This window comes from Salvelinus fontinalis, chromosome 19, assembly GCF_029448725.1.
Source record: "Salvelinus fontinalis isolate EN_2023a chromosome 19, ASM2944872v1, whole genome shotgun sequence".
Classification (NCBI taxonomy): domain Eukaryota; kingdom Metazoa; phylum Chordata; class Actinopteri; order Salmoniformes; family Salmonidae; genus Salvelinus; species Salvelinus fontinalis.
This window is the reverse complement of record NC_074683.1, coordinates 50,304,997-50,330,599: the sequence shown is the minus strand read 5'-3', so window position 1 is coordinate 50,330,599 and position 25,603 is coordinate 50,304,997. Positions and strand designations below refer to the sequence as shown.

The window sequence follows — 25,603 nt, the reverse complement described above, 5'->3', positions numbered from 1 at the left end:
AAGGAGGGAGGAGAGGGAGGCGAGACAAGAGAGGAAGAGATGGAGAGAGTGAGATTTAGAAAGGAGGGAGAGAGGGAGAAGAGACAAGAGGAAGAGATGGAGAGAGTGAGATTTAGAAAGGAGGGAGAGAGACAAGAGAGGAAGAGATGGAGAGAGTGAGAAGCAGAAAGGTCTTTCCTTCATTGTCACTTTATATTTGATGGTGTAGTTTTATTAGAAGGTATCACCTAGTCCTAACAGCAGTGGGAACGAGGGTAGAAGTGTAGTTTTATTAGAAGGTATCACCTAGTCCTAACAGCAGTGGGAACGAGGGCAGAAGTGTAGTTTTATTAGAAGGTATCACCTAGTCCTAACAGCAGTGGGAACGAGGGTAGAAGTGTAGTTTTATAGAAGGTATCACCTAGTCCTAACAGCAGTGGGAACGAGGGCAGAAGTGTAGTTTTATAGAAGGTATCACCTAGTCCTAACAGCAGTGGGAACGAGGACAGAAGTGTAGTTTTATAGAAGGTATCACCTAGTCCTAACAGCAGTGGGAACGAGGGCAGAAGTGTAGTTTTATAGAAGGTATCACCTAGTCCTAACAGCAGTGGGAACGAGGGCAGAAGTGTAGTTTTATAGAAGGTATCACCTAGTCCTAACAGCAGTGGGAACGAGGGCAGAAGTGTAGTTTTATTAGAAGGTATCACCTAGTCCTAACAGCAGTGGGAACGAGGGCAGAAGTGTAGTTTTATAGAAGGTATCACCTAGTCCTAACAGCAGTGGGAACGAGGGCAGAAGTGTAGTTTTATAGAAGGTATCACCTAGTCCTAACAGCAGTGGGAACGAGGGTAGAAGTGTAGTTTTATAGAAGGTATCACCTAGTCCTAACAGCAGTGGGAACGAGGACAGAAGTGTAGTTTTATAGAAGGTATCACCTAGTCCTAACAGCAGTGGGAACGAGGGTAGAAGTGTAGTTTTATAGAAGGTATCACCTAGTCCTAACAGCAGTGGGAACGAGGACAGAAGTGTAGTTTTATAGAAGGTATCACCTAGTCCTAACAGCAGTGGGAACGAGGGCAGAAGTGTAGTTTTATAGAAGGTATCACCTAGTCCTAACAGCAGTGGGAACGAGGGTAGAAGTGTAGTTTTATAGAAGGTATCACCTAGTCCTAGCAGCAGTGGGAACGAGGGCAGAAGTGTAGTTTTATAGAAGGTATCACCTAGTCCTAACAGCAGTGGGAACGAGGGCAGAAGTGTAGTTTTATAGAAGGTATCACCTAGTCCTAACAGCAGTGGGAACGAGGGCAGAAGTGTAGTTTTATTAGAAGGTATCACCTAGTCCTAACAGCAGTGGGAACGAGGGCAGAAGTGTAGTTTTATAGAAGGTATCACCTAGTCCTAACAGCAGTGGGAACGAGGGCAGAAGTGTAGTTTTATAGAAGGTATCACCTAGTCCTAACAGCAGTGGGAACGAGGGCAGAAGTGTAGTTTTATAGAAGGTATCACCTAGTCCTAACAGCAGTGGGAACGAGGACAGAAGTGTAGTTTTATAGAAGGTATCACCTAGTCCTAACAGCAGTGGGAACGAGGGCAGAAGTGTAGTTTTATAGAAGGTATCACCTAGTCCTAACAGCAGTGGGAACGAGGGCAGAAGTGTAGTTTTATAGAAGGTATCACCTAGTCCTAACAGCAGTGGGAACGAGGGCAGAAGTGTAGTTTTATTAGAAGGTATCACCTAGTCCTAACAGCAGTGGGAACGAGGGCAGAAGTGTAGTTTTATTAGAAGGTATCACCTAGTCCTAACAGCAGTGGGAACGAGGGCAGAAGTGTAGTTTTATAGAAGGTATCACCTAGTCCTAACAGCAGTGGGAACGAGGACAGAAGTGTAGTTTTATTAGAAGGTATCACCTAGTCCTAACAGCAGTGGGAACGAGGACAGAAGTGTAGTTTTATAGAAGGTATCACCTAGTCCTAACAGCAGTGGGAACGAGGGCAGAAGTGTAGTTTTATTAGAAGGTATCACCTAGTCCTAACAGCAGTGGGAACGAGGACAGAAGTGTAGTTTTATAGAAGGTATCACCTAGTCCTAACAGCAGTGGGAACGAGGACAGAAGTGTAGTTTTATTAGAAGGTATCACCTAGTCCTAACAGCAGTGGGAACGAGGACAGAAGTGTAGTTTTATAGAAGGTATCACCTAGTCCTAACAGCAGTGGGAACGAGGGCAGAAGTGTAGTTTTATTAGAAGGTATCACCTAGTCCTAACAGCAGTGGGAACGAGGACAGAAGTGTAGTTTTATAGAAGGTATCACCTAGTCCTAACAGCAGTGGGAACGAGGGCAGAAGTGTAGTTTTATTAGAAGGTATCACCTAGTCCTAACAGCAGTGGGAACGAGGGCAGAAGTGTAGTTTTATTAGAAGGTATCACCTAGTCCTAACAGCAGTGGGAACGAGGGCAGAAGTGTAGTTTTATTAGAAGGTATCACCTAGTCCTAACAGCAGTGGGAACGAGGACAGAAGTGTAGTTTTATAGAAGGTATCACCTAGTCCTAACAGCAGTGGGAACGAGGACAGAAGTGTAGTTTTATTAGAAGGTATCACCTAGTCCTAACAGCAGTGGGAACGAGGACAGAAGTGTAGTTTTATAGAAGGTATCACCTAGTCCTAACAGCAGTGGGAACGAGGGCAGAAGTGTAGTTTTATTAGAAGGTATCACCTAGTCCTAACAGCAGTGGGAACGAGGACAGAAGTGTAGTTTTATAGAAGGTATCACCTAGTCCTAACAGCAGTGGGAACGAGGGCAGAAGTGTAGTTTTATTAGAAGGTATCACCTAGTCCTAACAGCAGTGGGAACGAGGGCAGAAGTGTAGTTTTATTAGAAGGTATCACCTAGTCCTAACAGCAGTGGGAACGAGGGCAGAAGTGTAGTTTTATTAGAAGGTATCACCTAGTCCTAACAGCAGTGGGAACGAGGACAGAAGTGTAGTTTTATTAGAAGGTATCACCTAGTCCTAACAGCAGTGGGAACGAGGACAGAAGTGTAGTTTTATTAGAAGGTATCACCTAGTCCTAACAGCAGTGGGAACGAGGACAGAAGTGTAGTTTTATTAGAAGGTATCACCTAGTCCTAACAGCAGTGGGAACGAGGGCAGAAGTGTAGTTTTATAGAAGGTATCACCTAGTCCTAACAGCAGTGGGAACGAGGGCAGAAGTGTAGTTTTATAGAAGGTATCACCTAGTCCTAACAGCAGTGGGAACGAGGGTAGAAGTGTAGTTTTATAGAAGGTATCACCTAGTCCTAACAGCAGTGGGAACGAGGACAGAAGTGTAGTTTTATAGAAGGTATCACCTAGTCCTAACAGCAGTGGGAACGAGGGTAGAAGTGTAGTTTTATAGAAGGTATCACCTAGTCCTAACAGCAGTGGGAACGAGGACAGAAGTGTAGTTTTATAGAAGGTATCACCTAGTCCTAACAGCAGTGGGAACGAGGGCAGAAGTGTAGTTTTATAGAAGGTATCACCTAGTCCTAACAGCAGTGGGAACGAGGGCAGAAGTGTAGTTTTATAGAAGGTATCACCTAGTCCTAACAGCAGTGGGAACGAGGGCAGAAGTGTAGTTTTATAGAAGGTATCACCTAGTCCTAACAGCAGTGGGAACGAGGGCAGAAGTGTAGTTTTATAGAAGGTATCACCTAGTCCTAACAGCAGTGGGAACGAGGGCAGAAGTGTAGTTTTATAGAAGGTATCACCTAGTCCTAACAGCAGTGGGAACGAGGGCAGAAGTGTAGTTTTATAGAAGGTATCACCTAGTCCTAACAGCAGTGGGAACGAGGGCAGAAGTGTAGTTTTATTAGAAGGTATCACCTAGTCCTAACAGCAGTGGGAACGAGGACAGAAGTGTAGTTTTATAGAAGGTATCACCTAGTCCTAACAGCAGTGGGAACGAGGGCAGAAGTGTAGTTTTATAGAAGGTATCACCTAGTCCTAACAGCAGTGGGAACGAGGGCAGAAGTGTAGTTTTATAGAAGGTATCACCTAGTCCTAACAGCAGTGGGAACGAGGGCAGAAGTGTAGTTTTATTAGAAGGTATCACCTAGTCCTAACAGCAGTGGGAACGAGGGCAGAAGTGTAGTTTTATTAGAAGGTATCACCTAGTCCTAACAGCAGTGGGAACGAGGGCAGAAGTGTAGTTTTATAGAAGGTATCACCTAGTCCTAACAGCAGTGGGAACGAGGGCAGAAGTGTAGTTTTATTAGAAGGTATCACCTAGTCCTAACAGCAGTGGGAACGAGGACAGAAGTGTAGTTTTATAGAAGGTATCACCTAGTCCTAACAGCAGTGGGAACGAGGGCAGAAGTGTAGTTTTATTAGAAGGTATCACCTAGTCCTAACAGCAGTGGGAACGAGGACAGAAGTGTAGTTTTATAGAAGGTATCACCTAGTCCTAACAGCAGTGGGAACGAGGACAGAAGTGTAGTTTTATTAGAAGGTATCACCTAGTCCTAACAGCAGTGGGAACGAGGACAGAAGTGTAGTTTTATAGAAGGTATCACCTAGTCCTAACAGCAGTGGGAACGAGGGCAGAAGTGTAGTTTTATAGAAGGTATCACCTAGTCCTAACAGCAGTGGGAACGAGGGCAGAAGTGTAGTTTTATTAGAAGGTATCACCTAGTCCTAACAGCAGTGGGAACGAGGGCAGAAGTGTAGTTTTATTAGAAGGTATCACCTAGTCCTAACAGCAGTGGGAACGAGGACAGAAGTGTAGTTTTATTAGAAGGTATCACCTAGTCCTAACAGCAGTGGGAACGAGGGCAGAAGTGTAGTTTTATTAGAAGGTATCACCTAGTCCTAACAGCAGTGGGAACGAGGGCAGAAGTGTAGTTTTATTAGAAGGTATCACCTAGTCCTAACAGCAGTGGGAACGAGGACAGAAGTGTAGTTTTATTAGAAGGTATCACCTAGTCCTAACAGCAGTGGGAACGAGGACAGAAGTGTAGTTTTATTAGAAGGTATCACCTAGTCCTAACAGCAGTGGGAACGAGGGCAGAAGTGTAGTTTTATTAGAAGGTATCACCTAGTCCTAACAGCAGTGGGAACGAGGGCAGAAGTGTAGTTTTATTAGAAGGTATCACCTAGTCCTAACAGCAGTGGGAACGAGGGCAGAAGTGTAGTTTTATTAGAAGGTATCACCTAGTCCTAACAGCAGTGGGAACGAGGGCAGAAGTGTAGTTTTATTAGAAGGTATCACCTAGTCCTAACAGCAGTGGGAACGAGGGCAGAAGTGTAGTTTTATTAGAAGGTATCACCTAGTCCTAACAGCAGTGGGAACGAGGGCAGAAGTGTAGTTTTATTAGAAGGTATCACCTAGTCCTAACAGCAGTGGGAACGAGGGCAGAAGTGTAGTTTTATTAGAAGGTATCACCTAGTCCTAACAGCAGTGGGAACGAGGACAGAAGTGTAGTTTTATTAGAAGGTATCACCTAGTCCTAACAGCAGTGGGAACGAGGGCAGAAGTGTAGTTTTATTAGAAGGTATCACCTAGTCCTAACAGCAGTGGGAACGAGGGCAGAAGTGTAGTTTTATTAGAAGGTATCACCTAGTCCTAACAGCAGTGGGAACGAGGGCAGAAGTGTAGTTTTATTAGAAGGTATCACCTAGTCCTAACAGCAGTGGGAACGAGGGCAGAAGTGTAGTTTTATTAGAAGGTATCACCTAGTCCTAACAGCAGTGGGAACGAGGGCAGAAGTGTAGTTTTATTAGAAGGTATCACCTAGTCCTAACAGCAGTGGGAACGAGGGCAGAAGTGTAGTTTTATTAGAAGGTATCACCTAGTCCTAACAGCAGTGGGAACGAGGGCAGAAGTGTAGTTTTATTAGAAGGTATCACCTAGTCCTAACAGCAGTGGGAACGAGGGCAGAAGTGTAGTTTTATTAGAAGGTATCACCTAGTCCTAACAGCAGTGGGAACGAGGGCAGAAGTGTAGTTTTATTAGAAGGTATCACCTAGTCCTAACAGCAGTGGGAACGAGGGCAGAAGTGTAGTTTTATTAGAAGGTATCACCTAGTCCTAACAGCAGTGGGAACGAGGGCAGAAGTGTAGTTTTATTAGAAGGTATCACCTAGTCCTAACAGCAGTGGGAACGAGGGCAGAAGTGTAGTTTTATTAGAAGGTATCACCTAGTCCTAACAGCAGTGGGAACGAGGGCAGAAGTGTAGTTTTATTAGAAGGTATCACCTAGTCCTAACAGCAGTGGGAACGAGGGCAGAAGTGTAGTTTTATTAGAAGGTATCACCTAGTCCTAACAGCAGTGGGAACGAGGGCAGAAGTGTAGTTTTATTAGAAGGTATCACCTAGTCCTAACAGCAGTGGGAACGAGGGCAGAAGTGTAGTTTTATTAGAAGGTATCACCTAGTCCTAACAGCAGTGGGAACGAGGGCAGAAGTGTAGTTTTATAGAAGGTATCACCTAGTCCTAACAGCAGTGGGAACGAGGGCAGAAGTGTAGTTTTATTAGAAGGTATCACCTAGTCCTAACAGCAGTGGGAACGAGGGCAGAAGTGTAGTTTTATAGAAGGTATCACCTAGTCCTAACAGCAGTGGGAACGAGGGCAGAAGTGTAGTTTTATAGAAGGTATCACCTAGTCCTAACAGCAGTGGGAACGAGGGCAGAAGTGTAGTTTTATAGAAGGTATCACCTAGTCCTAACAGCAGTGGGAACGAGGGCAGAAGTGTAGTTTTATAGAAGGTATCACCTAGTCCTAACAGCAGTGGGAACGAGGGCAGAAGTGTAGTTTTATAGAAGGTATCACCTAGTCCTAACAGCAGTGGGAACGAGGGCAGAAGTGTAGTTTTATTAGAAGGTATCACCTAGTCCTAACAGCAGTGGGAACGAGGGCAGAAGTGTAGTTTTATTAGAAGGTATCACCTAGTCCTAACAGCAGTGGGAACGAGGGCAGAAGTGTAGTTTTATAGAAGGTATCACCTAGTCCTAACAGCAGTGGGAACGAGGGCAGAAGTGTAGTTTTATAGAAGGTATCACCTAGTCCTAACAGCAGTGGGAACGAGGGCAGAAGTGTAGTTTTATTAGAAGGTATCACCTAGTCCTAACAGCAGTGGGAACGAGGGCAGAAGTGTAGTTTTATTAGAAGGTATCACCTAGTCCTAACAGCAGTGGGAACGAGGGCAGAAGTGTAGTTTTATTAGAAGGTATCACCTAGTCCTAACAGCAGTGGGAACGAGGGCAGAAGTGTAGTTTTATTAGAAGGTATCACCTAGTCCTAACAGCAGTGGGAACGAGGGCAGAAGTGTAGTTTTATTAGAAGGTATCACCTAGTCCTAACAGCAGTGGGAACGAGGGCAGAAGTGTAGTTTTATTAGAAGGTATCACCTAGTCCTAACAGCAGTGGGAACGAGGGCAGAAGTGTAGTTTTATTAGAAGGTATCACCTAGTCCTAACAGCAGTGGGAACGAGGGCAGAAGTGTAGTTTTATTAGAAGGTATCACCTAGTCCTAACAGCAGTGGGAACGAGGGCAGAAGTGTAGTTTTATTAGAAGGTATCACCTAGTCCTAACAGCAGTGGGAACGAGGGCAGAAGTGTAGTTTTATTAGAAGGTATCACCTAGTCCTAACAGCAGTGGGAACGAGGGCAGAAGTGTAGTTTTATTAGAAGGTATCACCTAGTCCTAACAGCAGTGGGAACGAGGGCAGAAGTGTAGTTTTATTAGAAGGTATCACCTAGTCCTAACAGCAGTGGGAACGAGGGCAGAAGTGTAGTTTTATTAGAAGGTATCACCTAGTCCTAACAGCAGTGGGAACGAGGGCAGAAGTGTAGTTTTATTAGAAGGTATCACCTAGTCCTAACAGCAGTGGGAACGAGGGCAGAAGTGTAGTTTTATTAGAAGGTATCACCTAGTCCTAACAGCAGTGGGAACGAGGGCAGAAGTGTAGTTTTATTAGAAGGTATCACCTAGTCCTAACAGCAGTGGGAACGAGGGCAGAAGTGTAGTTTTATTAGAAGGTATCACCTAGTCCTAACAGCAGTGGGAACGAGGGCAGAAGTGTAGTTTTATTAGAAGGTATCACCTAGTCCTAACAGCAGTGGGAACGAGGGCAGAAGTGTAGTTTTATTAGAAGGTATCACCTAGTCCTAACAGCAGTGGGAACGAGGGCAGAAGTGTAGTTTTATTAGAAGGTATCACCTAGTCCTAACAGCAGTGGGAACGAGGGCAGAAGTGTAGTTTTATTAGAAGGTATCACCTAGTCCTAACAGCAGTGGGAACGAGGGCAGAAGTGTAGTTTTATTAGAAGGTATCACCTAGTCCTAACAGCAGTGGGAACGAGGGCAGAAGTGTAGTTTTATTAGAAGGTATCACCTAGTCCTAACAGCAGTGGGAACGAGGGCAGAAGTGTAGTTTTATTAGAAGGTATCACCTAGTCCTAACAGCAGTGGGAACGAGGGCAGAAGTGTAGTTTTATTAGAAGGTATCACCTAGTCCTAACAGCAGTGGGAACGAGGGCAGAAGTGTAGTTTTATTAGAAGGTATCACCTAGTCCTAACAGCAGTGGGAACGAGGGCAGAAGTGTAGTTTTATTAGAAGGTATCACCTAGTCCTAACAGCAGTGGGAACGAGGGCAGAAGTGTAGTTTTATTAGAAGGTATCACCTAGTCCTAACAGCAGTGGGAACGAGGGCAGAAGTGTAGTTTTATTAGAAGGTATCACCTAGTCCTAACAGCAGTGGGAACGAGGGCAGAAGTGTAGTTTTATTAGAAGGTATCACCTAGTCCTAACAGCAGTGGGAACGAGGGCAGAAGTGTAGTTTTATTAGAAGGTATCACCTAGTCCTAACAGCAGTGGGAACGAGGGCAGAAGTGTAGTTTTATTAGAAGGTATCACCTAGTCCTAACAGCAGTGGGAACGAGGGCAGAAGTGTAGTTTTATTAGAAGGTATCACCTAGTCCTAACAGCAGTGGGAACGAGGGCAGAAGTGTAGTTTTATTAGAAGGTATCACCTAGTCCTAACAGCAGTGGGAACGAGGGCAGAAGTGTAGTTTTATTAGAAGGTATCACCTAGTCCTAACAGCAGTGGGAACGAGGGCAGAAGTGTAGTTTTATTAGAAGGTATCACCTAGTCCTAACAGCAGTGGGAACGAGGGCAGAAGTGTAGTTTTATTAGAAGGTATCACCTAGTCCTAACAGCAGTGGGAACGAGGGCAGAAGTGTAGTTTTATTAGAAGGTATCACCTAGTCCTAACAGCAGTGGGAACGAGGACAGAAGTGTAGTTTTATTAGAAGGTATCACCTAGTCCTAACAGCAGTGGGAACGAGGGCAGAAGTGTAGTTTTATTAGAAGGTATCACCTAGTCCTAACAGCAGTGGGAACGAGGGCAGAAGTGTAGTTTTATTAGAAGGTATCACCTAGTCCTAACAGCAGTGGGAACGAGGGCAGAAGTGTAGTTTTATTAGAAGGTATCACCTAGTCCTAACAGCAGTGGGAACGAGGGCAGAAGTGTAGTTTTATTAGAAGGTATCACCTAGTCCTAACAGCAGTGGGAACGAGGGCAGAAGTGTAGTTTTATTAGAAGGTATCACCTAGTCCTAACAGCAGTGGGAACGAGGGCAGAAGTGTAGTTTTATTAGAAGGTATCACCTAGTCCTAACAGCAGTGGGAACGAGGGCAGAAGTGTAGTTTTATTAGAAGGTATCACCTAGTCCTAACAGCAGTGGGAACGAGGGCAGAAGTGTAGTTTTATTAGAAGGTATCACCTAGTCCTAACAGCAGTGGGAACGAGGGCAGAAGTGTAGTTTTATTAGAAGGTATCACCTAGTCCTAACAGCAGTGGGAACGAGGGCAGAAGTGTAGTTTTATTAGAAGGTATCACCTAGTCCTAACAGCAGTGGGAACGAGGGCAGAAGTGTAGTTTTATTAGAAGGTATCACCTAGTCCTAACAGCAGTGGGAACGAGGGCAGAAGTGTAGTTTTATTAGAAGGTATCACCTAGTCCTAACAGCAGTGGGAACGAGGGCAGAAGTGTAGTTTTATTAGAAGGTATCACCTAGTCCTAACAGCAGTGGGAACGAGGGCAGAAGTGTAGTTTTATTAGAAGGTATCACCTAGTCCTAACAGCAGTGGGAACGAGGGCAGAAGTGTAGTTTTATTAGAAGGTATCACCTAGTCCTAACAGCAGTGGGAACGAGGGCAGAAGTGTAGTTTTATTAGAAGGTATCACCTAGTCCTAACAGCAGTGGGAACGAGGGCAGAAGTGTAGTTTTATTAGAAGGTATCACCTAGTCCTAACAGCAGTGGGAACGAGGGCAGAAGTGTAGTTTTATTAGAAGGTATCACCTAGTCCTAACAGCAGTGGGAACGAGGACAGAAGTGTAGTTTTATTAGAAGGTATCACCTAGTCCTAACAGCAGTGGGAACGAGGGCAGAAGTGTAGTTTTATTAGAAGGTATCACCTAGTCCTAACAGCAGTGGGAACGAGGGCAGAAGTGTAGTTTTATTAGAAGGTATCACCTAGTCCTAACAGCAGTGGGAACGAGGGCAGAAGTGTAGTTTTATTAGAAGGTATCACCTAGTCCTAACAGCAGTGGGAACGAGGGCAGAAGTGTAGTTTTATTAGAAGGTATCACCTAGTCCTAACAGCAGTGGGAACGAGGGCAGAAGTGTAGTTTTATTAGAAGGTATCACCTAGTCCTAACAGCAGTGGGAACGAGGGCAGAAGTGTAGTTTTATTAGAAGGTATCACCTAGTCCTAACAGCAGTGGGAACGAGGACAGAAGTGTAGTTTTATTAGAAGGTATCACCTAGTCCTAACAGCAGTGGGAACGAGGGCAGAAGTGTAGTTTTATTAGAAGGTATCACCTAGTCCTAACAGCAGTGGGAACGAGGGCAGAAGTGTAGTTTTATTAGAAGGTATCACCTAGTCCTAACAGCAGTGGGAACGAGGGCAGAAGTGTAGTTTTATTAGAAGGTATCACCTAGTCCTAACAGCAGTGGGAACGAGGGCAGAAGTGTAGTTTTATTAGAAGGTATCACCTAGTCCTAACAGCAGTGGGAACGAGGGCAGAAGTGTAGTTTTATTAGAAGGTATCACCTAGTCCTAACAGCAGTGGGAACGAGGGCAGAAGTGTAGTTTTATTAGAAGGTATCACCTAGTCCTAACAGCAGTGGGAACGAGGGCAGAAGTGTAGTTTTATTAGAAGGTATCACCTAGTCCTAACAGCAGTGGGAACGAGGGCAGAAGTGTAGTTTTATTAGAAGGTATCACCTAGTCCTAACAGCAGTGGGAACGAGGACAGAAGTGTAGTTTTATTAGAAGGTATCACCTAGTCCTAACAGCAGTGGGAACGAGGACAGAAGTGTAGTTTTATTAGAAGGTATCACCTAGTCCTAACAGCAGTGGGAACGAGGGCAGAAGTGTAGTTTTATTAGAAGGTATCACCTAGTCCTAACAGCAGTGGGAACGAGGGCAGAAGTGTAGTTTTATTAGAAGGTATCACCTAGTCCTAACAGCAGTGGGAACGAGGGCAGAAGTGTAGTTTTATTAGAAGGTATCACCTAGTCCTAACAGCAGTGGGAACGAGGGCAGAAGTGTAGTTTTATTAGAAGGTATCACCTAGTCCTAACAGCAGTGGGAACGAGGGCAGAAGTGTAGTTTTATTAGAAGGTATCACCTAGTCCTAACAGCAGTGGGAACGAGGGCAGAAGTGTAGTTTTATTAGAAGGTATCACCTAGTCCTAACAGCAGTGGGAACGAGGACAGAAGTGTAGTTTTATTAGAAGGTATCACCTAGTCCTAACAGCAGTGGGAACGAGGGCAGAAGTGTAGTTTTATTAGAAGGTATCACCTAGTCCTAACAGCAGTGGGAACGAGGACAGAAGTGTAGTTTTATTAGAAGGTATCACCTAGTCCTAACAGCAGTGGGAACGAGGACAGAAGTGTAGTTTTATTAGAAGGTATCACCTAGTCCTAACAGCAGTGGGAACGAGGGCAGAAGTGTAGTTTTATTAGAAGGTATCACCTAGTCCTAACAGCAGTGGGAACGAGGGCAGAAGTGTAGTTTTATTAGAAGGTATCACCTAGTCCTAACAGCAGTGGGAACGAGGGCAGAAGTGTAGTTTTATTAGAAGGTATCACCTAGTCCTAACAGCAGTGGGAACGAGGGCAGAAGTGTAGTTTTATTAGAAGGTATCACCTAGTCCTAACAGCAGTGGGAACGAGGGCAGAAGTGTAGTTTTATTAGAAGGTATCACCTAGTCCTAACAGCAGTGGGAACGAGGGCAGAAGTGTAGTTTTATTAGAAGGTATCACCTAGTCCTAACAGCAGTGGGAACGAGGGCAGAAGTGTAGTTTTATTAGAAGGTATCACCTAGTCCTAACAGCAGTGGGAACGAGGGCAGAAGTGTAGTTTTATTAGAAGGTATCACCTAGTCCTAACAGCAGTGGGAACGAGGACAGAAGTGTAGTTTTATTAGAAGGTATCACCTAGTCCTAACAGCAGTGGGAACGAGGGCAGAAGTGTAGTTTTATTAGAAGGTATCACCTAGTCCTAACAGCAGTGGGAACGAGGGCAGAAGTGTAGTTTTATTAGAAGGTATCACCTAGTCCTAACAGCAGTGGGAACGAGGGCAGAAGTGTAGTTTTATTAGAAGGTATCACCTAGTCCTAACAGCAGTGGGAACGAGGGCAGAAGTGTAGTTTTATTAGAAGGTATCACCTAGTCCTAACAGCAGTGGGAACGAGGGCAGAAGTGTAGTTTTATTAGAAGGTATCACCTAGTCCTAACAGCAGTGGGAACGAGGGCAGAAGTGTAGTTTTATTAGAAGGTATCACCTAGTCCTAACAGCAGTGGGAACGAGGACAGAAGTGTAGTTTTATTAGAAGGTATCACCTAGTCCTAACAGCAGTGGGAACGAGGACAGAAGTGTAGTTTTATTAGAAGGTATCACCTAGTCCTAACAGCAGTGGGAACGAGGACAGAAGTGTAGTTTTATTAGAAGGTATCACCTAGTCCTAACAGCAGTGGGAACGAGGACAGAAGTGTAGTTTTATAGAAGGTATCACCTAGTCCTAACAGCAGTGGGAACGAGGGCAGAAGTGTAGTTTTATAGAAGGTATCACCTAGTCCTAACAGCAGTGGGAACGAGGGCAGAAGTGTAGTTTTATAGAAGGTATCACCTAGTCCTAACAGCAGTGGGAACGAGGGCAGAAGTGTAGTTTTATAGAAGGTATCACCTAGTCCTAACAGCAGTGGGAACGAGGGCAGAAGTGTAGTTTTATAGAAGGTATCACCTAGTCCTAACAGCAGTGGGAACGAGGACAGAAGTGTAGTTTTATTAGAAGGTATCACCTAGTCCTAACAGCAGTGGGAACGAGGGCAGAAGTGTAGTTTTATTAGAAGGTATCACCTAGTCCTAACAGCAGTGGGAACGAGGACAGAAGTGTAGTTTTATTAGAAGGTATCACCTAGTCCTAACAGCAGTGGGAACGAGGGCAGAAGTGTAGTTTTATAGAAGGTATCACCTAGTCCTAACAGCAGTGGGAACGAGGACAGAAGTGTAGTTTTATTAGAAGGTATCACCTAGTCCTAACAGCAGTGGGAACGAGGGCAGAAGTGTAGTTTTATTAGAAGGTATCACCTAGTCCTAACAGCAGTGGGAACGAGGACAGAAGTGTAGTTTTATAGAAGGTATCACCTAGTCCTAACAGCAGTGGGAACGAGGACAGAAGTGTAGTTTTATAGAAGGTATCACCTAGTCCTAACAGCAGTGGGAACGAGGGCAGAAGTGTAGTTTTATTAGAAGGTATCACCTAGTCCTAACAGCAGTGGGAACGAGGGCAGAAGTGTAGTTTTATTAGAAGGTATCACCTAGTCCTAACAGCAGTGGGAACGAGGACAGAAGTGTAGTTTTATTAGAAGGTATCACCTAGTCCTAACAGCAGTGGGAACGAGGACAGAAGTGTAGTTTTATTAGAAGGTATCACCTAGTCCTAACAGCAGTGGGAACGAGGACAGAAGTGTAGTTTTATTAGAAGGTATCACCTAGTCCTAACAGCAGTGGGAACGAGGACAGAAGTGTAGTTTTATAGAAGGTATCACCTAGTCCTAACAGCAGTGGGAACGAGGGCAGAAGTGTAGTTTTATAGAAGGTATCACCTAGTCCTAACAGCAGTGGGAACGAGGGCAGAAGTGTAGTTTTATAGAAGGTATCACCTAGTCCTAACAGCAGTGGGAACGAGGGCAGAAGTGTAGTTTTATAGAAGGTATCACCTAGTCCTAACAGCAGTGGGAACGAGGGCAGAAGTGTAGTTTTATAGAAGGTATCACCTAGTCCTAACAGCAGTGGGAACGAGGACAGAAGTGTAGTTTTATTAGAAGGTATCACCTAGTCCTAACAGCAGTGGGAACGAGGGCAGAAGTGTAGTTTTATTAGAAGGTATCACCTAGTCCTAACAGCAGTGGGAACGAGGACAGAAGTGTAGTTTTATTAGAAGGTATCACCTAGTCCTAACAGCAGTGGGAACGAGGACAGAAGTGTAGTTTTATTAGAAGGTATCACCTAGTCCTAACAGCAGTGGGAACGAGGACAGAAGTGTAGTTTTATAGAAGGTATCACCTAGTCCTAACAGCAGTGGGAACGAGGGCAGAAGTGTAGTTTTATAGAAGGTATCACCTAGTCCTAACAGCAGTGGGAACGAGGACAGAAGTGTAGTTTTATAGAAGGTATCACCTAGTCCTAACAGCAGTGGGAACGAGGACAGAAGTGTAGTTTTATTAGAAGGTATCACCTAGTCCTAACAGCAGTGGGAACGAGGGCAGAAGTGTAGTTTTATTAGAAGGTATCACCTAGTCCTAACAGCAGTGGGAACGAGGGCAGAAGTGTAGTTTTATTAGAAGGTATCACCTAGTCCTAACAGCAGTGGGAACGAGGGCAGAAGTGTAGTTTTATAGAAGGTATCACCTAGTCCTAACAGCAGTGGGAACGAGGGCAGAAGTGTAGTTTTATAGAAGGTATCACCTAGTCCTAACAGCAGTGGGAACGAGGACAGAAGTGTAGTTTTATTAGAAGGTATCACCTAGTCCTAACAGCAGTGGGAACGAGGACAGAAGTGTAGTTTTATTAGAAGGTATCACCTAGTCCTAACAGCAGTGGGAACGAGGGCAGAAGTGTAGTTTTATTAGAAGGTATCACCTAGTCCTAACAGCAGTGGGAACGAGGACAGAAGTGTAGTTTTATTAGAAGGTATCACCTAGTCCTAACAGCAGTGGGAACGAGGGCAGAAGTGTAGTTTTATAGAAGGTATCACCTAGTCCTAACAGCAGTGGGAACGAGGACAGAAGTGTAGTTTTATTAGAAGGTATCACCTAGTCCTAACAGCAGTGGGAACGAGGGCAGAAGTGTAGTTTTATTAGAAGGTATCACCTAGTCCTAACAGCAGTGGGAACGAGGACAGAAGTGTAGTTTTATAGAAGGTATCACCTAGTCCTAACAGCAGTGGGAACGAGGACAGAAGTGTAGTTTTATTAGAAGGTATCACCTAGTCCTAACAGCAGTGGGAACGAGGACAGAAGTGTAGTTTTATTAGAAGGTATCACCTAGTCCTAACAGCAGTGGGAACGAGGGCAGAAGTGTAGTTTTATTAGAAGGTATCACCTAGTCCTAACAGCAGTGGGAACGAGGGCAGAAGTGTAGTTTTATAGAAGGTATCACCTAGTCCTAACAGCAGTGGGAACGAGGGCAGAAGTGTAGTTTTATAGAAGGTATCACCTAGTCCTAACAGCAGTGGGAACGAGGACAGAAGTGTAGTTTTATTAGAAGGTATCACCTAGTCCTAACAGCAGTGGGAACGAGGACAGAAGTGTAGTTTTATTAGAAGGTATCACCTAGTCCTAACAGCAGTGGGAACGAGGGTAGAAGTGTAGTTTTATTAGAAGGTATCACCTAGTCCTAACAGCAGTGGGAACGAGGACAGAAGTGTAGTTTTATTAGAAGGTATCACCTAGTCCTAACAGCAGTGGGAACGAGGGCAGAAGTGTAGTTTTATAGAAGGTATCACCTAGTCCTAACAGCAGTGGGAACGAGGACAGAAGTGTAGTTTTATTAGAAGGTATCACCTAGTCCTAACAGCAGTGGGAACGAGGGCAGAAGTGTAGTTTTATAGAAGGTATCACCTAGTCCTAACAGCAGTGGGAACGAGGACAGAAGTGTAGTTTTATTAGAAGGTATCACCTAGTCCTAACAGCAGTGGGAACGAGGGCAGAAGTGTAGTTTTATAGAAGGTATCACCTAGTCCTAACAGCAGTGGGAACGAGGGCAGAAGTGTAGTTTTATTAGAAGGTATCACCTAGTCCTAACAGCAGTGGGAACGAGGACAGAAGTGTAGTTTTATAGAAGGTATCACCTAGTCCTAACAGCAGTGGGAACGAGGACAGAAGTGTAGTTTTATAGAAGGTATCACCTAGTCCTAACAGCAGTGGGAACGAGGACAGAAGTGTAGTTTTATAGAAGGTATCACCTAGTCCTAACAGCAGTGGGAACGAGGGCAGAAGTGTAGTTTTATTAGAAGGTATCACCTAGTCCTAACAGCAGTGGGAACGAGGACAGAAGTGTAGTTTTATTAGAAGGTATCACCTAGTCCTAACAGCAGTGGGAACGAGGGCAGAAGTGTAGTTTTATTAGAAGGTATCACCTAGTCCTAACAGCAGTGGGAATGAGGACAGAAGTGTAGTTTTATAGAAGGTATCACCTAGTCCTAACAGCAGTGGGAACGAGGACAGAAGTGTAGTTTTATAGAAGGTATCACCTAGTCCTAACAGCAGTGGGAACGAGGGCAGAAGTGTAGTTTTATTAGAAGGTATCACCTAGTCCTAACAGCAGTGGGAACGAGGGCAGAAGTGTAGTTTTATTAGAAGGTATCACCTAGTCCTAACAGCAGTGGGAACGAGGACAGAAGTGTAGTTTTATTAGAAGGTATCACCTAGTCCTAACAGCAGTGGGAACGAGGACAGAAGTGTAGTTTTATTAGAAGGTATCACCTAGTCCTAACAGCAGTGGGAACGAGGACAGAAGTGTAGTTTTATTAGAAGGTATCACCTAGTCCTAACAGCAGTGGGAACGAGGGTAGAAGTGTAGTTTTATTAGAAGGTATCACCTAGTCCTAACAGCAGTGGGAACGAGGACAGAAGTGTAGTTTTATTAGAAGGTATCACCTAGTCCTAACAGCAGTGGGAACGAGGGCAGAAGTGTAGTTTTATAGAAGGTATCACCTAGTCCTAACAGCAGTGGGAACGAGGACAGAAGTGTAGTTTTATTAGAAGGTATCACCTAGTCCTAACAGCAGTGGGAACGAGGGCAGAAGTGTAGTTTTATAGAAGGTATCACCTAGTCCTAACAGCAGTGGGAACGAGGACAGAAGTGTAGTTTTATTAGAAGGTATCACCTAGTCCTAACAGCAGTGGGAACGAGGGCAGAAGTGTAGTTTTATAGAAGGTATCACCTAGTCCTAACAGCAGTGGGAACGAGGGCAGAAGTGTAGTTTTATAGAAGGTATCACCTAGTCCTAACAGCAGTGGGAACGAGGACAGAAGTGTAGTTTTATTAGAAGGTATCACCTAGTCCTAACAGCAGTGGGAACGAGGGCAGAAGTGTAGTTTTATTAGAAGGTATCACCTAGTCCTAACAGCAGTGGGAATGAGGACAGAAGTGTAGTTTTATAGAAGGTATCACCTAGTCCTAACAGCAGTGGGAACGAGGACAGAAGTGTAGTTTTATAGAAGGTATCACCTAGTCCTAACAGCAGTGGGAACGAGGGCAGAAGTGTAGTTTTATTAGAAGGTATCACCTAGTCCTAACAGCAGTGGGAACGAGGGCAGAAGTGTAGTTTTATTAGAAGGTATCACCTAGTCCTAACAGCAGTGGGAACGAGGACAGAAGTGTAGTTTTATTAGAAGGTATCACCTAGTCCTAACAGCAGTGGGAACGAGGACAGAAGTGTAGTTTTATTAGAAGGTATCACCTAGTCCTAACAGCAGTGGGAACGAGGACAGAAGTGTAGTTTTATTAGAAGGTATCACCTAGTCCTAACAGCAGTGGGAACGAGGGTAGAAGTGTAGTTTTATTAGAAGGTATCACCTAGTCCTAACAGCAGTGGGAACGAGGACAGAAGTGTAGTTTTATTAGAAGGTATCACCTAGTCCTAACAGCAGTGGGAACGAGGGCAGAAGTGTAGTTTTATAGAAGGTATCACCTAGTCCTAACAGCAGTGGGAACGAGGACAGAAGTGTAGTTTTATTAGAAGGTATCACCTAGTCCTAACAGCAGTGGGAACGAGGGCAGAAGTGTAGTTTTATAGAAGGTATCACCTAGTCCTAACAGCAGTGGGAACGAGGACAGAAGTGTAGTTTTATTAGAAGGTATCACCTAGTCCTAACAGCAGTGGGAACGAGGGCAGAAGTGTAGTTTTATAGAAGGTATCACCTAGTCCTAACAGCAGTGGGAACGAGGGCAGAAGTGTAGTTTTATAGAAGGTATCACCTAGTCCTAACAGCAGTGGGAACGAGGGCAGAAGTGTAGTTTTATTAGAAGGTATCACCTAGTCCTAACAGCAGTGGGAACGAGGGCAGAAGTGTAGTTTTATTAGAAGGTATCACCTAGTCCTAACAGCAGTGGGAATGAGGACAGAAGTGTAGTTTTATAGAAGGTATCACCTAGTCCTAACAGCAGTGGGAACGAGGACAGAAGTGTAGTTTTATAGAAGGTATCACCTAGTCCTAACAGCAGTGGGAACGAGGACAGAAGTGTAGTTTTATTAGAAGGTATCACCTAGTCCTAACAGCAGTGGGAACGAGGGCAGAAGTGTAGTTTTATAGAAGGTATCACCTAGTCCTAACAGCAGTGGGAACGAGGGCAGAAGTGTAGTTTTATTAGAAGGTATCACCTAGTCCTAACAGCAGTGGGAACGAGGACAGAAGTGTAGTTTTATAGAAGGTATCACCTAGTCCTAACAGCAGTGGGAACGAGGACAGAAGTGTAGTTTTATTAGAAGGTATCACCTAGTCCTAACAGCAGTGGGAACGAGGGCAGAAGTGTAGTTTTATTAGAAGGTAAAGCCTCGTTCTAACAGCAGTGGGAACGAGGACAGAAGTGTAGTTTTATTAGAAGGTATCACCTAGTCCTAACAGCAGTGGGAACGAGGACAGAAGGAGGGGGTTGTTAGAGGCGAGAGAACTTTAGAATGTGTGTCTGTCTGAAGGGGAGAGGAGAGGGAGTTATGAGAGGAGAGGGAGTTATGAGAGGAGAGGGAGTTATGAGAGGAGAGGGAGTTATGAGAGGAGAGGGAGTTAGGAGAGGAGATGGAGTTAGGAGAGGAGAGGGAGTTAGGAGAGGAGAGGGAGTTAGGAGAGGAGAGGGAGTTATGAGAGGAGAGGGAGTTAGGAGAGGAGATGGAGTTAGGAGAGGAGATGGAGTTAGGAGAGGAGAGGGAGTTAGGAGAGGAGAGGAGAGTGAGTTAGGAGAGTGAGTTAGGAGAGGAGAGGGAGTTAGGAGAGGAGAGGGAGTTAGGAGAGGAGAGGGAGTTGGGAGTTAGGAGTTAGGAGAGGAGAGGGAGTTGGGAGTTATGAGGAGAGGAGAGGGAGTTATGAGAGAAGGAGAGAGAGAGGGAGGAGAGGGAGTTATGAGAGAAGGAGAGGAGAGGGAGTTATGAGAGGAGGAGAGAGAGAGGGAGGAGAGGGAGTTAGGAGAGAAGGAGAGGAGAGGGAGTTATGAGAGGAGGAGAGGAGAGGGAGTTATGAGAGGGAGTTATGAGAGGAGAGGGAGTTATGAGAGGAGGAGAGGAGAGGGAGTTATGAGAGGAGGAGAGAGAGGGAGGAGAGGGAGTTAGGAGAGAAGGAGAGGAGAGGGAGTTATGAGAGGAGGAGAGGAGAGGGAGTTATGAGAGGGAGTTATGAGAGGAGAGGGAGTTATGAGAGGAGAGGGAGTTATGAGAGGAGGAGAGGGAGTTATGAGAGGAGGAGAGGAGAGGGAGTTATGAGAAAAGGAGGGGAGAGGGAGTTATGAGAGGAGGAGAGGAGAGGGAGTTATGAGAGGGAGTTATGAGAGGGAGTTAGGAGAGGAGGAGAGGAGAGGGAGTTAGGAGAGGGAGTTATGAGAGGAGGAGAGGGAGTTATGAGAGGAGGAGAGGAGAGGGAGTTATGAGAGGAGGAGAGGAGAGGAGGAAGGGGGCTATTTATTTGTATTTATTTTGTGTGGGGGGGGGGCAGATCAGCTTTAATATTGCAGAAACATTGTACGTTCTATGAATTTGATTGTTTGCATAATTTCAAACCACCCTTTTAAAAATATATATATTTATACTTTCCCCACCTACCACCCCTACCCTAATTGGACTAAAATAACAAACAACAATACTTCTACTTAAAGCTATTTCGCTCACATCTACGGTACCTGTAGATAAATATTATGCATTCCCCATCCCTAATTTCCTCATCAAGCACAGCGGCCAATCCACCATCCATTCTTCCCTTAACCCCAACCCTCCGATGTCCGCAGACAGAATCCACCATCCATTCTTCCCTTAACTCCCAACCCTCCGATGTCCGCAGACAGAATCCACCATCCATTCTACCCTTAACTCCCAACCCTCCGATGTCCGCAGACAGAATCCACCATCCGTTCTTCCCTTAACTCCCAACCCTCCGATGTCCGCAGACAGAATCCACCATCCATTCTACCCTTAACTCCAACCCTCCGATGTCCGCAGACAGAATCCACCATCCATTCCTCCCATAACTCCCAACCCTCCGATGTCCGCAGACAGAATCCACCATCCATTCTACCCTTAACTCCCAACCCTCCGATGTCCGCAGACAGAATCCACCATCCATTCTTCCCTTAACCCCAACCCTCCGATGTCCGCAGACAGAATCCACCATCCATTCCTCCCTTAACTCCCAACCCTCCGATGTCCGCAGACAGAATCCACCATCCATTCTTCCCTTAACTCCCAACCCTCCGATGTCCGCAGACAGAATCCACCATCCGTTCTTCCCTTAACTCCCAACCCTCCGATGTCCGCAGACAGAATCCACCATCCATTCTTCCCTTAACCCCAACCCTCCGATGTCCGCAGACAGAATCCACCATCCGTTCTTCCCTTAACTCCCAACCCTCCGATGTCCGCAGACAGAATCCACCATCCGTTCTTCCCTTAACTCCAACCCTCCGATGTCCGCAGACAGAATCCACCATCCATTCTACCCTTAACTCCCAACCCTCCGATGTCCGCAGACAGAATCCACCATCCATTCTACCCTTAACTCCCAACCCTCCGATGTCCGCAGACAGAATCCACCATCCATTCTTCCCTTAACTCCAACCCTCCGATGTCCGCAGACAGAATCCACCATCCATTCTACCCTTAACTCCAACCCTCCGATGTCCGCAGACAGAATCCACCATCCGTTCTTCCCTTAACTCCAACCCTCCGATGTACGCAGACAGAATCCACCATCCATTCCTCCCTTAACTCCCAACCCTCCGATGTCCGCAGACAGAATCCACCATCCATTCTTCCCTTAACTCCAACCCTCCGATGTCCGCAGACAGAATCCACCATCCATTCTACCCTTAACTCCCAACCCTCCGATGTCCGCAGACAGAATCCACCATCCATTCTACCCTTAACTCCCAACCCTCCGATGTCCGCAGACAGAATCCACCATCCATTCTACCCTTAACTCCCAACCCTCCGATGTCCGCAGACAGAATCCACCATCCATTCTTCCCTTAACTCCCAACCCTCCGATGTCCGCAGACAGAATCCACCATCCATTCTACCCTTAACTCCCAACCCTCCGATGTCCGCAGACAGAATCCACCATCCATTCTTCCCTTAACCCCAACCCTCCGATGTCCGCAGACAGAATCCACCATCCATTCTACCCTTAACTCCCAACCCTCCGATGTCCGCAGACAGAATCCACCATCCATTCTTCCCTTAACCCCAACCCTCCGATGTCCGCAGACAGAATCCACCATCCATTCCTCCCTTAACTCCCAACCCTCCGATGTCCGCAGACAGAATCCACCATCCATTCTTCCCTTAACTCCCAACCCTCCGATGTCCGCAGACAGAATCCACCATCCGTTCTTCCCTTAACTCCCAACCCTCCGATGTCCGCAGACAGAATCCACCATCCATTCTTCCCTTAACCCCAACCCTCCGATGTCCGCAGACAGAATCCACCATCCGTTCTTCCCTTAACTCCCAACCCTCCGATGTCCGCAGACAGAATCCACCATCCGTTCTTCCCTTAACTCCAACCCTCCGATGTCCGCAGACAGAATCCACCATCCATTCTACCCTTAACTCCCAACCCTCCGATGTCCGCAGACAGAATCCACCATCCATTCTACCCTTAACTCCCAACCCTCCGATGTCCGCAGACAGAATCCACCATCCATTCTTCCCTTAACTCCAACCCTCCGATGTCCGCAGACAGAATCCACCATCCATTCTACCCTTAACTCCAACCCTCCGATGTCCGCAGACAGAATCCACCATCCGTTCTTCCCTTAACTCCAACCCTCCGATGTACGCAGACAGAATCCACCATCCATTCCTCCCTTAACTCCCAACCCTCCGATGTCCGCAGACAGAATCCACCATCCATTCTACCCTTAACTCCAACCCTCCGATGTCCGCAGACAGAATCCACCATCCATTCTACCCTTAACTCCCAACCCTCCGATGTCCGCAGACAGAATCCACCATCCATTCTACCCTTAACTCCCAACCCTCCGATGTCCGCAGACAGAATCCACCATCCATTCTACCCTTAACTCCCAACCCTCCGATGTCCGCAGACAGAATCCACCATCCATTCTTCCCTTAACTCCCAACCCTCCGATGTCCGCAGACAGAATCCACCATCCATTCTACCCTTAACTCCCAACCCTCCGATGTCCGCAGACAGAATCCACCATCCATTCTTCCCTTAACCCCAACCCTCCGATGTCCGCAGACAGAATCCACCATCCATTCTTCCCTTAACTCCCAACCCTCCGATGTCCGCAGACAGAATCCACCATCCGTTCTTCCCTTAACTCCAACCCTCCGATGTCCGCAGACAGAATCCACCATCCGTTCTTCCCTTAACTCCAACCCTCCGATGTCCGCAGACAGAATCCACCATCCATTCTACCCTTAACTCCCAACCCTCCGATGTCCGCAGACAGAATCCACCATCCATTCTACCCTTAACTCCCAACCCTCCGATGTCCGCAGACAGAATCCACCATCCATTCTTCCCTTAACTCCAACCCTCCGATGTCCGCAGACAGAATCCACCATCCATTCTACCCTTAACTCCAACCCTCCGATGTCCGCAGACAGAATCCACCATCCGTTCTTCCCTTAACTCCAACCCTCCGATGTCCGCAGACAGAATCCACCATCCATTCCTCCCTTAACTCCCAACCCTCCGATGTCCGCAGACAGAATCCACCATCCATTCTTCCCTTAACTCCAACCCTCCGATGTCCGCAGACAGAATCCACCATCCATTCTACCCTTAACTCCCAACCCTCCGATGTCCGCAGACAGAATCCACCATCCATTCTACCCTTAACTCCCAACCCTCCGATGTCCACAGACAGAATCCACCATCCATTCTACCCTTAACTCCCAACCCTCCGATGTCCGCAGACAGAATCCACCATCCATTCTTCCCTTAACTCCCAACCCTCCGATGTCCGCAGACAGAATCCACCATCCATTCTACCCTTAACTCCCAACCCTCCGATGTCCGCAGACAGAATCCACCATCCATTCTACCCTTAACTCCCAACCCTCCGATGTCCGCAGACAGAATCCACCATCCGTTCTACCCTTAACTCCAACCCTCCGATGTCCGCAGACAGAATCCACCATCCATTCTTCCCTTAACTCCAACCCTCCGATGTCCGCAGACAGAATCCACCATCCATTCTACCCTTAACTCCCAACCCTCCGATGTCCGCAGACAGAATCCACCATCCGTTCTTCCCTTAACTCCAACCCTCCGATGTCCGCAGACAGAATCCACCATCCATTCTACCCTTAACTCCCAACCCTCCGATGTCCGCAGACAGAATCCACCATCCATTCTACCCTTAACTCCCAACCCTCCGATGTCCGCAGACAGAATCCACCATCCATTCTTCCCTTAACTCCAACCCTCCGATGTCCGCAGACAGAATCCACCATCCATTCTACCCTTAACTCCAACCCTCCGATGTCCGCAGACAGAATCCACCATCCGTTCTACCCTTAACTCCAACCCTCCGATGTCCGCAGACAGAATCCACCATCCGTTCTTCCCTTAACTCCAACCCTCCGATGTCCACAGACAGAATCCACCATCCATTCCTCCCTTAACTCCCAACCCTCCGATGTCCGCAGACAGAATCCACCATCCATTCTTCCCTTAACTCCAACCCTCCGATGTCCGCAGACAGAATCCACCATCCATTCTACCCTTAACTCCCAACCCTCCGATGTCCGCAGACAGAATCCACCATCCATTCTACCCTTAACTCCCAACCCTCCGATGTCCACAGACAGAATCCACCATCCATTCTACCCTTAACTCCCAACCCTCCGATGTCCGCAGACAGAATCCACCATCCATTCTACCCTTAACTCCCAACCCTCCGATGTCCGCAGACAGAATCCACCATCCGTTCTACCCTTAACTCCCAACCCTCCGATGTCCGCAGACAGAATCCACCATCCGTTCTACCCTTAACTCCAACCCTCCGATGTCCGCAGACAGAATCCACCATCCGTTCTTCCCTTAACTCCAACCCTCCGATGTCCGCAGACAGAATCCACCATCCATTCTACCCTTAACTCCCAACCCTCCGATGTCCGCAGACAGAATCCACCATCCATTCCTCCCTTAACTCCCAACCCTCCGATGTCCGCAGACAGAATCCACCATCCATTCTTCCCTTTACTCCAACCCTCCGATGTCCGCAGACAGAATCCACCATCCATTCTTCCCTTAACTCCCAGCCCTCCAATGTCCGCAGACAGAATCCACCATCCATTCTTCCCTTAACTCCCAACCCTCCGATGTCCGCAGACAGAATCCACCATCCATTCTTCCCTTAACCCCAACCCTCCGATGTCCGCAGACAGAATCCACCATCCATTCCTCCCTTAACCCCAACCCTCCGATGTCCACAGACAGAATCCACCATCCATTCTTCCCTTAACCCCAACCCTCCGATGTCCACAGACAGAATCCACCATCCATTCTACCCTTAACTCCAACCCTCCGATGTCCACAGACAGAATCCACCATCCATTCTTCCCTTAACCCCAACCCTCCGATGTCCACAGACAGAATCCACCATCCATTCTACCCTTAACTCCAACCCTCCGATGTCCGCAGACAGAATCCACCATCCGTTCTTCCCTTAACCCCAACCCTCCGATGTCCGCAGACAGAATCCACCATCCATTCCTCCCATAACTCCCAACCCTCCGATGTCCACAGACAGAATCCACCATCCATTCTACCCAGACCGAGACAGTTAATCTGGCCCCTCTTTCTCTTCATCCTCGTCTCAATGTCAT

At 46.4% G+C, this 25,603-nt stretch overlaps 1 protein-coding gene across 1 annotated transcript in view; it reads left to right on the top strand.

Moving 5' to 3' along the window:
• fam117bb (family with sequence similarity 117 member Bb) overlaps positions 1-25,603 on the top strand; it is a 198,547-nt gene that overhangs the window by 80,124 nt on the left and 92,820 nt on the right. The gene's annotated exons all lie outside the window — the stretch shown is intronic.